An 18,732-nucleotide genomic window follows, 5' to 3' on the forward strand; every position below is an offset into this window, starting at 1 on the left:
GAACTGTGCATTAAAAATGGGTGTTGATTTAAGCCATTAAGTTGGTGGTAATTTATTACAGCAGCAATAGAAAAAAAAAAATGCATATGCCAGGTAACTGGGAGAGCGTGGGCTCGGGGTGGGGAGATCCAGTAAGTAACCCTGGTGCTCTCTCTTCTCTACAGAGCAGTTACAACAGCGCTGCCTTGGGCCAAGTGCTCTTCAAACAGTCACTGTGATGAGGATGGCCACCACAATGACACAGGAAGCTCCAGCCTGGTGTGAGATCCCCAAGCTGCAGCTCTTCAGTCTGCAAAATCACTCTAAATTCACCTTCATCAGCCCTTCTTCCCATGACAATAACCTCAGTAACACTCCACTAGTTAGTCAGGAAAATTCTGGAGTGTCCCTGGATGCAGGGCCTTGATGGAAAACATTCAGGGAGAGGGTCTGAGGACGCTCAAAGAAATGGAGCCACCAAGGCCTCCCTGTATCTGTATCTGGGGCTCTGCGTCTGTTGAGGTAGCTGCTGGACTATAATTTTTAATTTTAAAAAAATTATATTGATTTTTGACCGGGTGCGGTGGCTCACGCTTGCAATCCCAGCACTTTGGGAGGCCGAGCTGGGTGGACCACGAGGTCAGGAGATCAACAACATCCTGGCTAACACGGTGAAACCCCGTCTCTACCAAAAATACAAAAAACTAGCCAGGTGTGGTGGCGGCGCCTGTAGTCCCAGCTAATCAGGAGACTGAGGCAGGAGAATGGCGGGAACCCAGGAGGCGGAGCTTGCAGTGAGCAGAGCAGAGATCGTGCCACCGCACTCCAGCCTGGACGACAGTTCGAGACTCCATCTCAAAAAAAAAAAATTATATTGATTTTTATTTATTTTGAAGTTGGGTCAAGGGGAATATGCCATCAAAGATATGGGGGAGTAGTGTGCATATGTTTTATGACTCTCCAAAGGTCATAGGTCAACAGAGGTCAAGGATGTTGCTTAAGGTCTCTTCAGCTGCTCTGAGCAACGCCTTGGCCCCCACTTTGTGTGAGCTCTGCAGGACCAAAGGTGGAGCTCACTCAAGCGACTTGGAGTCCCAGGCCTCAGTTCCCTCATCTGTTGATACAGTTTGGCATGTCCCCACCCAAATCTCACCTTGAATTGTAGCTCCCATAATTCCCATGTGCTGTGGGAGGGACCTGGCTGGAGATGATTGAATCACAAGGGTGGGTCTTTCCCGTGCTATTCTTCTGATAGTGAATAAGTCTCACGAGATCTGATGGTTTTATAAAGGAAACTCCCTGCACACGTTCTCTTCTCTTCTCTGCTGCCACGTGAGACGTGCCTTTCACCCTCTGCCATGATTGCAAGGCCTCCCCAGCCACGTGGAACGGTGAGCCCATTAAACCTTTTTCTTTTGTAAATTGCCCAGTCTCGGGTATGTCGTTATCAGCAGCATGAAAACAGACTAATAACACATCTGTAAAACAGGGAGCGGGTAAAATAAAAATTCTAAGATTTTTTGACCTTTAAAACTCTGTGGTTTCTACGTTTGGCCAAAATGTCACCTTCTACATCCTCGTCGGTCACCAGGTCTGTTTCTGCTTCCACCTTTCTCTTGTGTCATTTAGGGTATAATGATATGAGCAGATACATAATGCCAGGCAGGGTTCTAAATGCCTCACACAAATTAATCCATTTAAGTCCCTCCACAACCCTATGAAGTAGATGACACACATCCCCATTAGCAGAGGGGAAACAGAGGCACAGGGAGGGAGGAACCTGGCTGAGGTCGCTCAGTCAGTGGCAGAGCTAGAATTCAAACCCAGTCACTGGCTCTGTGCCCCCGCCTACCACGGCAATCCTTCCTCAGGGGCACGGCCCTTTAGCTTTGTTATTGCTGTTTTTTAAAAATTGTATTAGCAGTTCATTTATTTTACACCACAGTAAATTGCTACTATTTGATGGGCAGGGAAAACTGATTTCTGTGCCTCTGTAGTTTAGGACGATTACTTGTTTGATTGAGATTTAATGAGTGGAAATAAAAAATGCTTTGTGCATATACATTATCAGGTAATATATATTCAAAACAGGATATTCAAAGTTAAACATCTGCTAAGATACATTAATTTGTGTGGGAACGCTATTGCCTTGTTCTGATATGAATTTACTGACAAAATCCATCACTCGATATTTACAAATTGGCTTTGATGTTCTGGGCAGGAGCCTCCCCCCAGAATTGATGAAATGTATTATGTGGCATCAGTGGGCTAAAACGCCATTAACCATGAGGAAGATATGAATTGCAGCAAAACCCTGGGTACAATGATGAAGTCATAAGCACGTTTTCTGCCTGTTGATGGAAGACTTTATATCGGGAACCCGTCCTTCACAGTTAGCTCTGCTCAGCTCTGCCGGCTGAAGCACCTTCCCCACTCGGACCCCCCGAAGCCCAGCTTGCTCCCCCCAACTCTGAGGAACAGGATTTCAAGTCACACCACCTATGCTGTGACAACTGGTGCACACGGAGTGTGCTGCTGTGATGCGTCTATCACAGCCGGCAAGCTCACCACGGAGCTGGGGGCCACCTTCAATCCCCTCCAAGGTGGCAGGGCCAGGGCGGGAAGAGCCCTTTCGACCACCGTGAACACTGCAGGAACGACACCCTCCTGCTCTGAAGGGACAGCCACGTGCCCGGGGACCTGGTGGAGGCACAGGTGCTCTGTGGTCCGCAGCGCGCCTCAACCTCTTTGCAGGAGGCACTTGGCCGCCCGCAGAGGGTGAAGAAGGGAGCCTGGGGCTGCTCCGGCCTTCCTTCCATGTACGGAGCCAAGGCCAGACAAGGAAGGCTCAGAAGTGCGTCCGGAGCCTCTGCTTCCTGGAGACCACACTTCCCTGGGAGAATTGATTTGACTCAACACCTTCCTGCTCTTAAGCCAGAGCAGGGACCCCTTTTTTAGGGGCTTGTGGCCCCCCGAGCAAGCATGGAAATAAAAGAAAATTTCTAAGTTCCTTCAAGAGAAATTCCAGGCCCTGAGAAGGAAATGAGCAACTTGAAAGCAAGAATGTCATAGTTGCCTAAAACAATAGCCGAGGAAGTTCAAGTCCAGAAACCTGCACCCCCACCCCCGCCGCCGAGGACCCTCAGCAAACAGACCGACTGCAGGCAGAGCTCAGATGAGAGGAGCTGAGGACTGAACCCTGACGGCCATTCTTTCTTCTAAGTTTCTTCCTGGGGGACTTGGAGGGAGTCACTGCCTCCCTCCCCGCCAGTTAACATTTCTTTTTTGCTGACCGTAAAATTTAAACTAACTTCGCCCCTGAACCAACAGCAAAGACCACTGTGTTCCCTCCACATGTTGATTACAACCGTGCCTGAAGCATCCACTTTCCTGCGGCACATCCCTGCCTGGGAGAGCCCTTGCCCGCAAGCCATCCGGGAGGCCAGGACTGAGCAGAGGCTGCTGGGCCTCCTTGCATGGTGCCCTGTAAACAAACACCTTCCTTTCTACCACTGCAAAAGCTCAGTGTGACTATCTGGTTCTACCGCGGCAGGTGCGTGGACCCCAGCTCAGTTCAGTAACACTCGGGAGCATCAGGCCCAGGCTTCTGTGCACACAGCGAGGCGTGTGGGGCCAGTGTGGCTTCTGTGAGGCATCCTGGTGCCACAGGGCACTGTGGAGGAGCAGCAGGCTTCCTATTCCTTCCACTTAATTAATCTAGGGGACAGTGGAGAGATGGGGTTCGGAGTCAATACTTTCTGTCACTAAAAGAGTTTGCCCTGAATTACTTACTTCGAATGTGGAAATGGGATGTATTCTGGTTGGTAGAGTGGAGGTTAGGGGTTCTGCGGTGATCATTTACTGGCAAACTTCTAGAACAGGGCCCAGGGGTTTACATGCTGCTACAGAACAGGTTCACTTGGAGCGACAGACATGTTACTCATTTCCCTCATTTCCGTTATAATTAAACACTCGAGTTGATAACATAACTACTGTCTGTTAAGTTCTTGTTAAATGCTTTTCATATTGGATCCTTTAGAATGCTTTTTGGTTGCAAATGATAGAAAAGATACTTGAAATGTGTTTAAATAAGATAATTTTTATGGCTCACATACCTGAGTCACTGTAGGGATCAGAGGTGATTTGACAGGGGTCCTGGCTCAGTTACCCTCCTCTGTTCTCCTGTCCTCCTCAAAGGCCAGCCTCTTTTTCAGGCTGGTTTCTTGGCAGCCAAGAGCTCCTGGGGTTACTTACAGCCTTCATAGACACAGTCGACCCTCTGGATCCACAGGTTCAGCATCCTTGGATTCGACCAACTGAGGACCAGAAAAAAATAAACAACAATTAAAAATAACAATCCAACAATGAAAAATAATACAAATGAAAACCCAATACAGTATAGCAACTATGTACATGGCATTTACATTGTATTAGGTATTCTATTATAAGTCATCGAGAGATGATTTGAAAAATACAGGAGGATTGTTGGAGGTTATTTGCAAATACTACCCCATTTTATATCAGGAACTTGAGCATCTTTGAATATGGTATCCTCAGGGGCCCTGGAACCAACCCCCCGCAGATACCAAGGGATGACTGTACCATACCATCAGGGCAAAAAGGAATTTCTCTTCCCCAAACCATCCGAGTAAGAACTGAGCTTTACTCTGACTAGACCAACCTAGGTCACGTGCCCTAGGTCACATGGTTGGGATTAAACCAGTCAAGCCCTGACCTGGTCAATCCCACCCAAACTCCGTAGTAGCTGCACTTGGGAAGGAAGCCACGGAGGCAGCTGTAATTAAGAGGGTCTGAAATGCACGCACTCTCTCATTTAATCCTGCAACAATTCCATGACATAGTGTTTTTTTCCCCCTTCTCAGGCGAAGCAAAGCAACATGTCCAAGGTTACCCAGCTTACGAGAAAGCTTGGAGGGAATCCATACCTGTGACTCCCCAGCACATGCCTTGGGTCTCTGCCTTACTGCCCCCCATTTTAGAGATGAGTAAGAGTGACAGATTGACATTAGGGCCCCCGTTTGGAGGTGCGTGCTGGAAATAGGTGAAATTACAGGGAAAGAGGCATGGTAAAATGAGAAATGGCAGAAGAAAGACTGAGGGTTGACTCAGGGAAGAAGAGCTGCAAGACCTGTCAGGATGGGGGTGGGTGAGAAGGTGTGAGGGCAGAGGCCGGTGCCAGAGAGTCTCTCCGTGAAATGGAAAAGCCTGGGAAGGGGGCGCCTACTGACATTCTCAGAAGAGAACAGAGCCAGAGTATGGGAGCTCGGATGGTCCGGGCAACGGGCAGGTTAAACTTGAGTGCTAGGAATTAGACCCAGTAGCAAATGACCATATTTCACAGAAACTAACAAACCATCGATTCTAAGATGCACCCATTTTGTGAATCACTAAGAAAAGCATTTCTAATAAAGCTGAAACAATGCTTTATATCATTTCAAATTTTTCTTTATATTTATTGAAAGATCTCTTTTTGAAATTCATAGACATGGATTGTATCATGTCACTCTCGTACTTACGTAAAATTGAATAAATGAGTGAAATACATTGGTGGGGGTATTTCTAAAATTTTTTCTCTATTCCACATCCGTATGCAACTGCATGGCTCTTGTTTTGGGCTCAGAGCTTAGGCCTGTGTTTCCCATGGTGACTGGGCTGTAGAGTGCAGTAGAGCCGTATGTCTCTTAAAAAGCTGTTTCTGGGATTTGGTGATCTCTTGGCCTTTGGTGTTCTAGGTGTGTGATGGACAGTTCCTTCTCATCGATCACTCTTTGTGGTGTCTTGCTTTGTTAGGTTCTATAAAGCCCTTGGCTATGACTTTGCAAAAAACCCCATGAAATGGAAATGAGAAATATTTGCTTTGGTGACATCAAAGTTACACCCTGATGCTCTGTGTACATGCTCATCAAACACACAATATTTTTTCATTTCAAGGCCAAATTATAGTGTAACATTTTTGAGGATATTTAAAAATAGCAATTAAACTCTCCGTGTGTTGTCCAATAATGTCCATTAAAGTGACAACCATATGAAACACTTTGATGGGGTAAGCACATGCTTCATTAATGACGATGGCAGCTTTAATACCTGTCGCCTGCCTGACAGTGATTGTAAGGAAAATCTCTACCAGAATCCCGAAATGTGCATCTTTCAGTGGACTCAATATTGGCAGTTACCCGCCTTACGCATAATCAATCATGCATTTACCAAAGATGGGTGAGGGCTTCCCAAGGGGAAAGAAGAGGCCATCAGTGGGTCTAGCCTGCACATTCGAACCACCTGGGGACTTAAAAAATGCCCGGGGCCGAGGCCCCATTTCCGGAGATTCTTATAATGATGGGTCTAGAATGGGGGGCTGTTTCCAAAGCTCTCTGGGTGATTTTAAAGTGCCACAAGGGTTAGGTGTCAGTCGGCCATGAGGTCCCAGGCTTCCTGGGAAGGGGGAGAGCCCCCATCAGGGCTGCCCTGAGCGATGGCTTCATCTCTGCCCAAGTGCTGTGGCGAAACCTCAAAAGGAGCAACGTGGCTGCAGCCCCTTGGGAGTCCCTGACCAAAGGGGAAGGGAGATTGTCCTTGTCCCTCACTCTGTGGGACACCTGGGTGGAATGGCTGTCCCAGGCATCCCGTGCTGCACAGGCCCCAGGACAGGAGGGTTTAGGTTTGGTTCTGGAACTCTGCCCTCTGCAGGGAACCAGGCCCCAGACATTGTGCTCCTGGTCTATTCCCCCTTTTCCCACTTCACCCTTCCACACACACAGGGACCTGTGTCCACTCCCAGGTGCACACACCCGAGGACCCATGTCTCCCAGACACATCACCTTCTGTAGAGATGCCTGGATATCAGTGCACACATCCCCCGGCACACTGTCGCACATGGCATCTCAGCTGAGGCTCAGCCTCCAGCTCTGTGTTAAATCCAGGCTGACTTGTATTTCCTGCTCGGGTATGGCAAATTTATCCAAACACTCCCCATCCTCAGTAGACAAGTCTGGCTGAACCCGGGCTCTTGCAGCGGAAGCTGGATGGCAGCGGCCTCCATGGCCTGTGCAACTGGAGCTGCCCTGAGGCGGAGGTCAGCGGCCACCTGCAGAAGCCCCTCCTCGGGCAGCGACACACAGTCGTGTGCAGTCTAATTGGAAACTAGGGCCTCCTGGCTCCCTGACTGATTCCCTGTGCTGGGACAGTGGGAGGGTGTGTGTGCTTAGGTGGGCTTGGTGGGCTGGGGCTAGAGCTGCCAGCATCAGAATGGTCAGAGCGCAGGAGGCAGGTGCTGGGAGGGACTCTCGTTTGGAGAACGGCATTTCTGCCTCTTTCCCCAGCATGCTCTCCCCTGCATGTCTGGAGTCACCAATCCCCTCTGAAGCCAGAAGGAGGGTCCCACACTCAGCTCCTGGCCTCCCATGCGTTTTGGAGACACTGCATGGGTGCACTGAGTGTTTGCTTTTTTACTGTCGTGTTCTGCACTGGGAAAGTTCCAAACACAGACATTCCGCTTTATATCATTGCCAAACTGGAAGTGATTCTATGTTTTATTCAAGCATTTCAACCACACTCTGATTAGAAAACTTTTGATTTACCATGTTCTGGGAAGCAATGAATTATCTAGAGCAGAGATAAGCCTGTGGGCTAAAAATGGGTCTCAGGAGTGTCAAAGGTCACGTTTGTGTGAGTGACTGTGTGGTTTTCAAATGGGAGAGGATTCAAAACTTTCTCAGATTCTCAGATGGGTGGGTGACCCCCAGTGGTTAAGAACTCTTTCCTGTGTAGGAAAAGCGCTCACTCATCGGCTCTTGGAATTTCATCTTGCATGTTGCTCAGGTGGTTTAATAGAATTTATGAAGGAGCCGCAATGGAGTCTAATGTCAGTCACTGAGGAGTAAAAATGAGAAGCAGGTGAGAAAAGGCCAGGTGCGGTGGCTCACGCCTGTAATCACAGCACTTAGGGAGGTCGAGGTGGGCAGGTAACCTGAGGTCAGAAGTTCGAGACCAGCCTGGCCAACATGGCGAAACCCCATCTCTACTAAAAATACAAAAATTAGCCAGGCGTGGTGGTGCGCGCCTGTAGTCCCAGCTACTCAGGAGGCTGAGACATGAAAATTGCTTGAGCCTGGGAGGCAGAGGTTGCAGTGAGCAGAGATCACACCACTGAACTCCAGCCTGGGTGACAGAGCAAGACTCTATCTTAAAAAAAAAAAAGGATTGGAATATAAAACAAAACAAAGACACCTGAGGCCAGTAATTCAATTCACAATTGCCAAAAGACGGAAACAACCCCAGCACCTACAAATGGATGAATAAAGACACAAAATGTGATGTATACACACAGGGGACTATTACACAGCCCTCAAAAGGAAGGGAATTCTGACACAGGCCACAACATGGAGGAACCTTGAGGGTAACAAGCTGAGTGAAATGAGCCAGCAACGAAGGGACAAAGAGTTACGACTGCACTTATATGAGGTACTCAGAGTACTCAGGTCATACAGAAAGGAAGTAGAGTGATGGCCACCAGGGCCTGGGGGAAGGGAGCTGCTCTTTACTGGGTACAACTTGGGCGGATGAAAAAGTTCTGAGATGGATGGTGGTGATGGTTATACGACAGTGTAAATGTAGTTAATGCCACTGACCGGTACATTTAAAGTAGTAAATTTTATACCCTCTAAAGACAAACAAAATAAAAATGACTCTGGAGGCCAATGTCAAAATACCGGAGTCCTACACATGGGTGGCCAGCAGATTGCCAATCCGGCTGTGAGCAGCCGAGTCTCCAGCGTTCCTCCTCGGAGAGCGAGGGGCTTACCTGGCTTATGAAGCAAAACACTTTGTTATAATGGCCACTTAAGTACCAACCATTAAAGCCGATACCTATTACACGGTTGTTTAGACATGTGACAATCTGCTAATGCTTTGATCAGCTAATGAGATCGCAGAGAGAAGGAGGATTATGTTCTAACTAATATATACAATTTTAAATGAGGGTAATAGCCAAATAATTGGTGTTTTATGAAATAGAGATTCTGAGATAGTGCAAGGAAAAGGGGAGATGGGCAAATGGACACAGATCCCCCACTGACTCAGCAGATGAGCGGAAAGCCAAGCACTCAGACCCAGGTGGGTCGCACGCACCCCAAATCCAGTAGGTTTCCAGCACCAGGAACATCCCCTGGGCACTGCTAACCAGACAGGAGCTGTTGGGTCCAACGTGTGGCCTGGAGGGGTGCAGCCGCCCGCATGTGTACCCATGAATCTCACTTCCTCTTGGCAGCTTAGAGCAGGCCCCGGAAAGATGCCAGCACTGGCCTGCTCCAGCAGTGAGGTCCCTGGAGAGTGACAATCCTTCAATATCTGGGTTGCTAGTTTCGTAGTCCTGCTCCCCTGATGGGGTCACCTGGAGGGGCAGCTGTAGGCTCATTTCCAGCATTGCCAGCTTATGCTCCTTGGAGGCAGCAGGTGGGCCTGAAACGCCCTCCTAATGCAGCAGTCATCTGTCCTCCCAGGGAGCTCCCACGTAGAACGAGGAACGGTTGGAGCGCCTCCTCATGCCCGCTGTGCTCCCTCCAGCCCCCACCTTCAGGCCGGGCCTCCGTCCTGATTCAGTGGGTGCGTGGGGATGGCTGTGGCCAAGGAAAGGACAGGATTTCCCCACCCCAAAGGAGCTGTGTTCTGCTGGCCTGTGGGTAGCGGGCCCACCTGTCACTTCTAGGGAGCATGAGTGCCCCCCGCGAGATAGCTCAGCTGCTGGGGCAGGTGAGGGAGGGGCTGCCATCAGCTTCCCTTTCCCGAGGAGCCCCTTCCCGGCACTCCCCACGAAACCCTGCATCTCCATCCTTCTCCAGGGTCAGGCAGGAGTGCTGGGGCAAGGCAGGTGCAGTGGGCAGGGAAGGCCTGCAGGTGCTGGAGGGGAAGGTGCCATGCAGCAGGCGACCGTCATGCCCCGAGAGGCCTCTGTGCAGGTGCTGGGACCTGAGAAGGCAACACCAAGTGTGAGTGAAACATCTTCCATTTCAGTGCTCCCTCCAAGTGGCCGGGGGCTCCATCCAAAGGCCCAGGAAGACTGGGCACCCTGTGCATGTCACACATGCGAGGGTCTGGGCTGGCCGTGAGAAGTCCAGAGTGGCTCTGATCCACTCCCTCTCGTGACTGCCTCTGAGTCTTTAAAGGATGACGGGCATCAGTGTTCCGTGTTGGGATTGCCCGTCCTGTCCTGTGGTTTCAGGCTGGTGGACTGCCCGAGGCTGCTGGTGACGAGTGGTTCTGAGTCACACTGCAGGACTCAGTGCTTGCTGCAGCGAAGGCACCCCCGGCATTCATCGTCTGCTCCCAGGCTCACTGATCTGCACCGCCTCCGCCTTCATCCCATGAATTAGCTGCCAATGTGCTGTCTTCCATGTGGGAGGAAGGGGAGGCAGCCGCCTCCGTGGAAATGCCCCGGGCGAAAACTGCGAAGGCCACACTAGTCACAAGACAGCAGTTCGTTTTCAATAAGGGGAGAGAAGGAAAGGAAGGAAGAACCCAGGCATGTTCTTAGAATATGCAGTATGCGAGGAAGAACTTAACTGAGTTGATCTGATGCAGGAATTAAGATACAGAGATTAGATACACTGACCAAGATCAAAGAGCCTAAGGGCCAGGCACTGGCGGCTGGGACCCAGGCAGTTGGCCCTAGATCCCCAACACCACAGTGGGGGCTGTGGGGCTCACAGGTGGGGTCAGCCTGAGTTGAAATCCTGCAGCTGCCCCTGTGCAGCCATGCAGCCTCAGGGACGCCACTCATCCTCCCAGAACATCAGTTTCTTCACTTGTAAAACGGGGCTGATTACGTTGGTTTCCTGGGGTCCTTTGGGGGAGTAAATGGCACAGTCCACGATGGGGCTGGTGACAAGTGGCTCCAAATCTAGTCTTCAATACACCAGGAGCAAGGGGCGACTTTCAGAAATGCTTTTAATTGAGTTAGCTGTGGCAATTACATTTTCATTCTATTATTTGTGTTAACAGAGAGGGATAAAGGGCATCTTAGTGTTGCTTTAATGAACCAACGGCAAACCGACATGGGCTGCCATCACTTTTCCAATCCATAGTAAATGAAATTCAGAAGTGTTATGAAAATAAACGCTCATCTTTGCACCATCTACAGTCATCTTGTGTACCACACTGGGGGAAATATCCCATGGGTAGAAGTTTCCAGAACCTGGACTATAAGGAACTTTGACCTACACCTTTAAGCTTCTAGGTTGGAAGTACCTCTCTCTGGAACCTCCTAATGGATGCCAGAACGAGAACCTAAGTCAGAGGTACAGAATAATCCTCAAAATTCCACAGCTTAAAATAACAAATAGTAGTGATCTTGCACAGTTTTGGAAAGCCGGGAGTCAGTATGGTTTGGATGGGTGGCTCTGGTGCAGCGTCTCTCGTGGGCTTGCAGTCAAGGTGTAGACGGGGGCTCTGGTCACTGGATTGCCTGGGCTGGAGGATCCACTTCCCACTCAGTCTATGACTGCTGGGTTCTCGCTGGCTGTTGGTTGGAGGCCTCGGTTCCTCATCTGTGGGGCTTCTCCAAAGGGGCATTCACTGCTGTGCCTTCTCATGACCTCGTCCTGGAATTGTACACCTTCATTCCACTTTGTCCTCCTTGTTACAACTGAGTCACTCAGTCAGCCCATATTCAAGAAGATGGGAATTAGGCTCCACCTCTTGCAGGGAGGTTCAGCAGAGAATTTGTGGACCTAGTTTGAAACCACCACCATTCCCCTAAGCGCGAGCGCTGGAGAGGAGGTAAGAGTTGTTATTCTGATGTGGGACACAATAGACTGCACACTGGTTGCTCCCACACTTCAGACTTCCCTTCACAGAGTGTGTGTCATCCGGGGCTGAGACACTGTATCACCGCAGCCAGTTAAATGCCATTAGCTAGAATAAAAACAAGTGACAATGACATGCTGTCTGATGTTTGCCTGCATTTTAAGCTCCCTTCCTTTAAAACAGGTACCTTTCCTTTGGCTTTCCACAATTTTTTCTATCAGGACCAAGACCAATGTCCGATTCCTTTTTCCTTTCTAGCCTGGACTTTACAGCAGTTTCTCAAGAAAGAGCAAGTATTTTTTTTCTGGGTGTTTCAGAGTTTGTCAAAACCCAGAACAGATTCTCCAAGTATATAGGTTTTGCCTGTGCATACAAAGGGCTAGCAAGTGTACTGTTTGTTGACTCCTGCCTTCGTCCACTTACTCTACCAGTACTAATAAACACGAAGTGGCAGGCACCGTGTGACGCTTCGAGCCTTACGGGGCTTCCAGTCTGGTGGGTGACTCAGACATTGAACTTATGGATACGGGGATATTGAGCGTTAGAAAGGAGGGAGAAGGCCGGGCGCGGTGGCTCAAGCCTGTAATCCCAGCACTTTGGGAGGCCGAGACGGGCGGATCACGAGGTCAGGAGATCGAGACCATCCTGGCTAACACGGTGAAACCCCGTCTCTACTAAAAAATACAAAAAACTAGCCGGGCGAGGTGGCAGGCGCCTGTAGTCCCAGCTACTTGGGAGGCTGAGGCAGGAGAATGGCGTGAACCCGGGAGGCGGAGCTTGCAGTGAGCTGAGATCCGGCCACTGCACTCCAGCCTGGGTGACAGAGCGAGACTCCGTCTCAAAAAAAAAAAAAAAAAAAAAAAGAAAGGAGGGAGAAGAGTCCTAAGAGACAGATCAGTGAGCACAGCCTGCGGGGCCAGGGAAGGCTCTCTGGAATGAGGCGGGATACCCTTTTGAGTTGGTGTTTCCTTTCGGTTATCATTTCCCCTTCCCCTTGGAAGCGGGAATGAGGCTTTCTGAGTCTTAGCTTCCAGGACCTTTGCTGGTGGGAGGAGAGCACAGGGAAGTAGTTGTTACAGGCGTCCCCAAGCAGGAGGGAGAGAGACTGGGAGAAGTTGCACAAAAGAGAAACAATGTCTCAGGACTGTGGAGAGAGAATGAGCCAACTACGCAGCCATCTGTCGTTGCAACCCCAGGAGGTGGCAGGACCCCAGAGAGGCTGTCTGGGTGGTGCACACAGAGGGCAGGGCTCTGGCCACCCGGCGGCGCCGCCTTCTCCAGTGTCCTGTGGTCCAGGCAGCTCCAGGAAACAGTGGAGCCTGCAGGTCCCATGACCACACGGACTGGACAGCGGTTTCCAGGCAATCACAGACAGAGGCAGACTGATGAATGCTGACTGGACACTGGGGGCTTCCCGCAGAAGACCCCAGGATTCTGTAAAATTTGGAGGGTAGGGCAGAGTAAAAACCTCAGGAAAGACGGAGAGCTAATTTTCCTCCAGCCTGGCATGATAGGGCTGGAGTCAGATATGAGTTGACTGGAAGAAAATTTTGAAAGTGAAACTTGCATCCCCTGTATTTGTGGAATAAGTCATGCCACTAAAGCTGGAGGACGGGGAGGAGATGGAGACAGAGTGGAGTTGCTTTCAAGGCCGAGGGCAGAGCATATGCCAGTGTGTTGAGATGAGAAAGAGCTGAGATGCAGAGGACTTGAAGGAGGACTATGGCCCCCAGGAGCAGGGAGACTGGATGAGGTGACTGGCCACATGAGGCTGGCTGAAGAGCCAGAGGTTTTTCTCAAAGGCAGTGGGAAGGCAGAGAGTGGGAAGTAGGGATGAGTGACAGGCTCACATTTGGCTTTCTGAAGGATCAGTCTGGGTGCAGACCGGTGGGTGGATTGGAGGAACAGGATCAAATACTAGGAGAAGAGTTTGCCGGTCAGGTAGAGACCAAATACATGAGGCTTGGAAGCACCTTGTTGGTGGAATTAGAGAGATCAGAATGGATCTATGAGATATTTAGGAGGTTGTCTGAGAATGCTTAGGTTCTCTGATCAAGCCCCTGGGGAAATGGGGTGTGACATGCAGAGGCAGTGAGAAGGACCTCCTGGGGGAGAGGAAGCAGCCGGCACCTCCTGTCCCTGTGGGGCCTCAGGGACCATTCCTGCTCTTAAGACTTGTCTTTTGAAGGAGGGAAATGATTACTGTTTCTCCGAATGTGGCAAAAATGGGGTGGAAACATAACAGGTGTGGAAGCGTAACAGGTGTGAGGGTGAACAGCTTATTTTTCCTGTGGAGTAGGGAAGAAAGCCATTGCTATAGCACAGGGAGCCTGAGTGTGGAGGAACCTCAGATTACTGGCCATGAGGAGTGTAAAAGGAAAGATGGATACCATGAATTTACAGTGGCAATAAGATACTCATTTGTGTAATTTTTTTTCCTAGCTGCTCTCAGCAGCTTGGTGTACTGAAGAAAGCAGCTGGCTGTGTTTCTTTATTTGTTGTTGTTGTTGTTTTAATGTTTAAAGTGGGTTTCTGGTAGGCAGCATATAGTTGGATCTTTCTTTTTATTCAATCTGACAGTCTCTGACTTTTAATTGGGATGTTTAGCCCGTTTACATTTTAATGTGATTATTGATAGCGTTAAGTTTAAATCTACCATCTTGCTCTTTGTTTTCTGTTTGTCCCATCTGTTCTTTGTTCCATTTTCCCTCTTTTTCTGACTTCTTTTGGATTAATTGAGTCTCTTTTAGATTCCATTTAATCTTTTTTGTTGGCTTAGTCACCATAACTCTTTGCTGTGTTATTATAGTGGTTGCTCTAGGGTGTGTGTGTATGTCTTAAACCTATCACTGTCTACCTCCTAGTGATGTTACACTTCATGCATAGTAGAAGAATCTTATAGCAGAATACTTCACTTTTTCCTCTCCCAGCTATTGTTGTTAAACCTTTTACTTCTGCATATGTTGTAACCTACATACATTAGTTTTATGTAAAAATTATCTTTTAAAAATATTTAAACAAGAAAAAAGTAATATATATATATACATTTATTTATTTGTGGCTCAATAAACTTTTTTGCTATTTATTTTTATGTAAAAGAATGTGTTTCCCTATCACAAAAATTAGATAACCAACAACCACAACACCAACAGTAGCAATGTCTGTGGAGTGACACTGATGGTGCAGAGTTCACTGGGTATTCCCCATGTCCCAAAGGTCACAGAGGAGGAAAAAGAGAAAAAGAAAAAATACTCAGAACAAATCCAAAACCCATAATGACTCTGGGGAGAGACATCGCATGACATTTTCTGTTTCTTCTCTCATTGTCAGCTGCAGATGTATTTCAGCAGGGTCAAGCACAATTAGACTTGAGTAAACCCTTCATACCAATTCTAGCACCTTAATTGTACCCTCACTGTTAGCAGCAATCTGCACACTGAACTCTGCATCTGGTTGTGCCCTCCAGCATGTGGCACTAACAAATTCATTTGTATCATCTTCTTTTCGGCCTTTGTCCAGAACACTTGTGACTGTATCAAACTTAAAAGTTAGCAAAGTCTTAGAAATTCCTTTATAGTACAGGTTGAGCGAGTTGTTCTCACTTCCACAAGCTATATACTCTCCACGGGAAGCGAGGCCTACAAAATATTTTTCACTGATATGATCCTTGAAGGAATGTGGGCAGTACAGTTTCCCTACACTCCACAGTGTTAGCCTCACCACTCACAAACTTTGCACAAGAGACTGCTTTTCAGTGTCCTTTGAATACCACGATTGGCTGTTTAGTGTTACGAAGATCACAGTAGTGGACACAGTGATCCGCACAGCCAAAAGCCAAATGGCATCTGGAAGAGAGGCTGAATTTAGCACAGCACACATCAGCCTTTGCCGCAACGCTTGCCACTGAGTTGTCCAGACCAGTAGATCACAGCTTCACTTTTACATCATCAGAACCCAAAGTCAGGAGTTTAGGGTCCATCAAATTAAACACTTCCACACCTCTTCTCATGCTCCTGTTAGACCTTTGACCTCTGTCCTGTGAATCCATCCCATAGGATAACAATGCCTTCATAATCACTGCTAGCTAACAGATTCTTATGGTAACTACTCCAACTGATACAGCTGATTTTGGAATTGAGGTCATTTCATTCACGCGGTAATGAATATCCACTGCATCCTGGATGACTGTGCCATATTCATAGACTTTAATCTTCATTGTAACCTCAGCAATTGCAAAATAGTCACAATCCTGGTCAAATTCAATACCAGAGACTACCCTGGAATCATTACAGAGATCACTAGGGCATGATAATGTGGTTAAAGTTTGTACCGATTTATACTGAGTAACCTTGGACAAGCATTTCTGAAATTCATCCAATTGGCTGGCAGTTCGACTATCATCTGAGACGTGAGACATCCTTGTAGAAAAGTAACACTGCTCCAGGTCTTCAAAATGAGCAGTGGGCCATTTTCATTTTGACGTTAATGTGCTGTTATGTCAAGGCTGTTTCTTTGTCTAAGAACTGCCACTGAAACGTGGATGTTGGCTATATCCTGTGGAATCCATAACGCTACTGTGTGACGCAGGAGGAGCTTCAAGTTGAGGCTCTGTGCTATTCTCACTGACAGGAGAGTATAAGCCACTCATTTCTTCCACTCTTTTAATATCCTCTTCCAGAACATGTAGCTCCTTCTGGAACTGTCCCAGTTGTTCTCTCCTATTTCTTCTTGCAATCTTGAGGAATTGTATAAGATTCTGTAGTTGGGCTGTATGTGATTCTTCTTCCAGTTGTTTCTTCTTGTGCACTAGTAGCTCCAACATGAGGTTGATATTGGCCAAATCAAGGTTATCTTGGTCAGTTCCCAACAAATCTTGAGATATTCACCATCTGTGGCCATTGGTGCTACTCACTGAGTGGTCCAATTTGAACCTCTTTTCCTTAGATCTTTGCTTCTGTTTGAGAATGAGCTCATTCACCAAAAAATTAGGAAACAGATGGTTAGTATAGTCCACAACATAGTCACACTTGCTACATCTATTACTGTCCTCCGAACTCTGATGAATATACTTATAGCAAAAGCTGTGGCCACATTTTGTCATGTATGCCTCTTCAATCATATCGAAGCAGATGGGGGCGTATGAAATCATTGCTGTTGTCCTTATATGAGTGGATGAGCCTGATACAGAGGGGAGGGGCAAGCAGAGGTTGCTTCCTGCTGCTGGCTAGGCTACAGCTGCTGCCTCCTATACCAGCACTGGGCCTGGACACACAGCTGAGCTGGGACAGGACTATGGATACCACCCTGCCACTGCCTGACACAGTGGGCACCACCAACACGGCCACACCGGGCCCCAGGGCTATCCAAGCTGGTGGCCTGGGCCACCCTGCTGGATAGCAGCACCACTGCCAAAGCTGCCACAGTGGTGTCAATGGGGAAGATGATAAGGACAAGGAGGCAAAAGTCACCAAAGAGGATGAGGAGCAGGGGCTCATCCCAGTGGAGTCTGACCTGGCGTGGTGGCTGAGGGGGCTCTCACGGGTGGGTAGGAGCCAGAATGTAGTGGGTAATCGGCTGACGAGGCTGGAGACACAGAAGGGTCTCTTAGGCATGGTGAGGAGTTTGGAGTTTGAATGTTCCCAGAGCCCTCGGGAGCCATCAGCAGGTTTCGGATCCGGTGATGCAATCTGGTGTTCAAGTTTTCAAAGCCCCCTGGGCTCGTGTTGAGTTTTGGGGGCAGGAGGCTGCTGTGTGTGGCCAGGTGATCCCCTGTGGTGGTCTGGTGAGCAAAGGTGTGAGGTGGAGAGAAGCAGGTAGGACTGAGAGCAAGGTGAGCATGGCATGGGCACCCTGGCCTGAGGTGTCACCTTCCAGAGAGCCCCCTCCTGGAAGCATTTGGGGAGTGTCAGGCCTAGTTCCCGTTGGACCCAGGCCACCTCAGGCTGTATTAGGAAACAGATGGTTAGTATAGTCCACAACATAGTTACACTTGCTACATCTCTCAGGCTTTGTAGTTTTCATCTCTTGAAGTTCAATTTGGGTCGTTGGAACTATTCTGGCCTGTGTGAACTCTGAGTATTGTTCCTTCTAATCTTTTTGTTTTTTTGTAATGTCCTTACAAGCTTGTTGTGATCAGTACTTAGCTAAAGACTTGAGGGGGATGCTCTGAGATCTTTAGAACTCTCTCTCTGCGTAGCTGTATGTCTCACACTCTGCCCCGCAGATGTTCGCCACTTTGGTCCTTTTGACTTTCAGCCTTATCTCCTCAAACAGGAGAAACCATGTGGCTCCACCTGGATCTCCCCTCCCTGCACCCGTGTTCTAGAAGTTCCCTCAGGCCATAAGCTGCGCAATCCTAGGAGTCACCCAATTTGTTTCCTGTGTCCTGGAGATCGTTATCCTCCATTGCCTGATGTCCAGTATCTTGCACACCATTTTAAAATATATATATATTTCCCAGTTATTTATTTATTTATTTTTTATTTTTTTTTTTGAGACGGAGTCTCGCTGTGTCGCCCAGGCTGGAGTGCAGTGGCGCGATCTCGGCTCACTGCAAGCTCCGCCTCCCGGGTTCACGCCATTCTCCCGCCTCAGCCTCCGAGTAGCTGGGACTACAGGCGCCCGCCACCTCGCCCGGCTAGTTTTTTGTATTTTTAGTAGAGACGGGGTTTCACCATGTTAGCCAGGATGGTCTCGATCTCCTGACCTCGTGATCCACCCGCCTCGGCCTCCCAAAGTGCTGGGATTACAGGCTTGAGCCACCGCGCCCGGCCTCCCAGTTATTTCTTACACTTAGGAGGGTAAATTGGTTTTTGTTACCCTAGTTTGTCTGAGATTAAAAGTCCCGGAAGTTTCTCTAAGACTAACCATTTGTAGAGTGGATATTACAGAAGTATGAAGTGTCAAGGGCATGAGAGGGTGTTAGCAAAACTGGTT

At 48.6% G+C, this 18,732-nt stretch overlaps 1 pseudogene; it reads right to left on the reverse strand.

The window, feature by feature from the left end:
• Positions 1–12,675: 12,675 nt before the first annotated feature.
• Positions 12,676–18,248, reverse strand: LOC101002570 (annotated as a pseudogene).
• Positions 18,249–18,732: the final 484 nt, after the last annotated feature.

This window comes from Papio anubis, chromosome 19 (genome assembly GCF_008728515.1).
Source record: "Papio anubis isolate 15944 chromosome 19, Panubis1.0, whole genome shotgun sequence".
In the NCBI taxonomy this organism is placed as follows: Eukaryota; Metazoa; Chordata; class Mammalia; order Primates; family Cercopithecidae; genus Papio; species Papio anubis.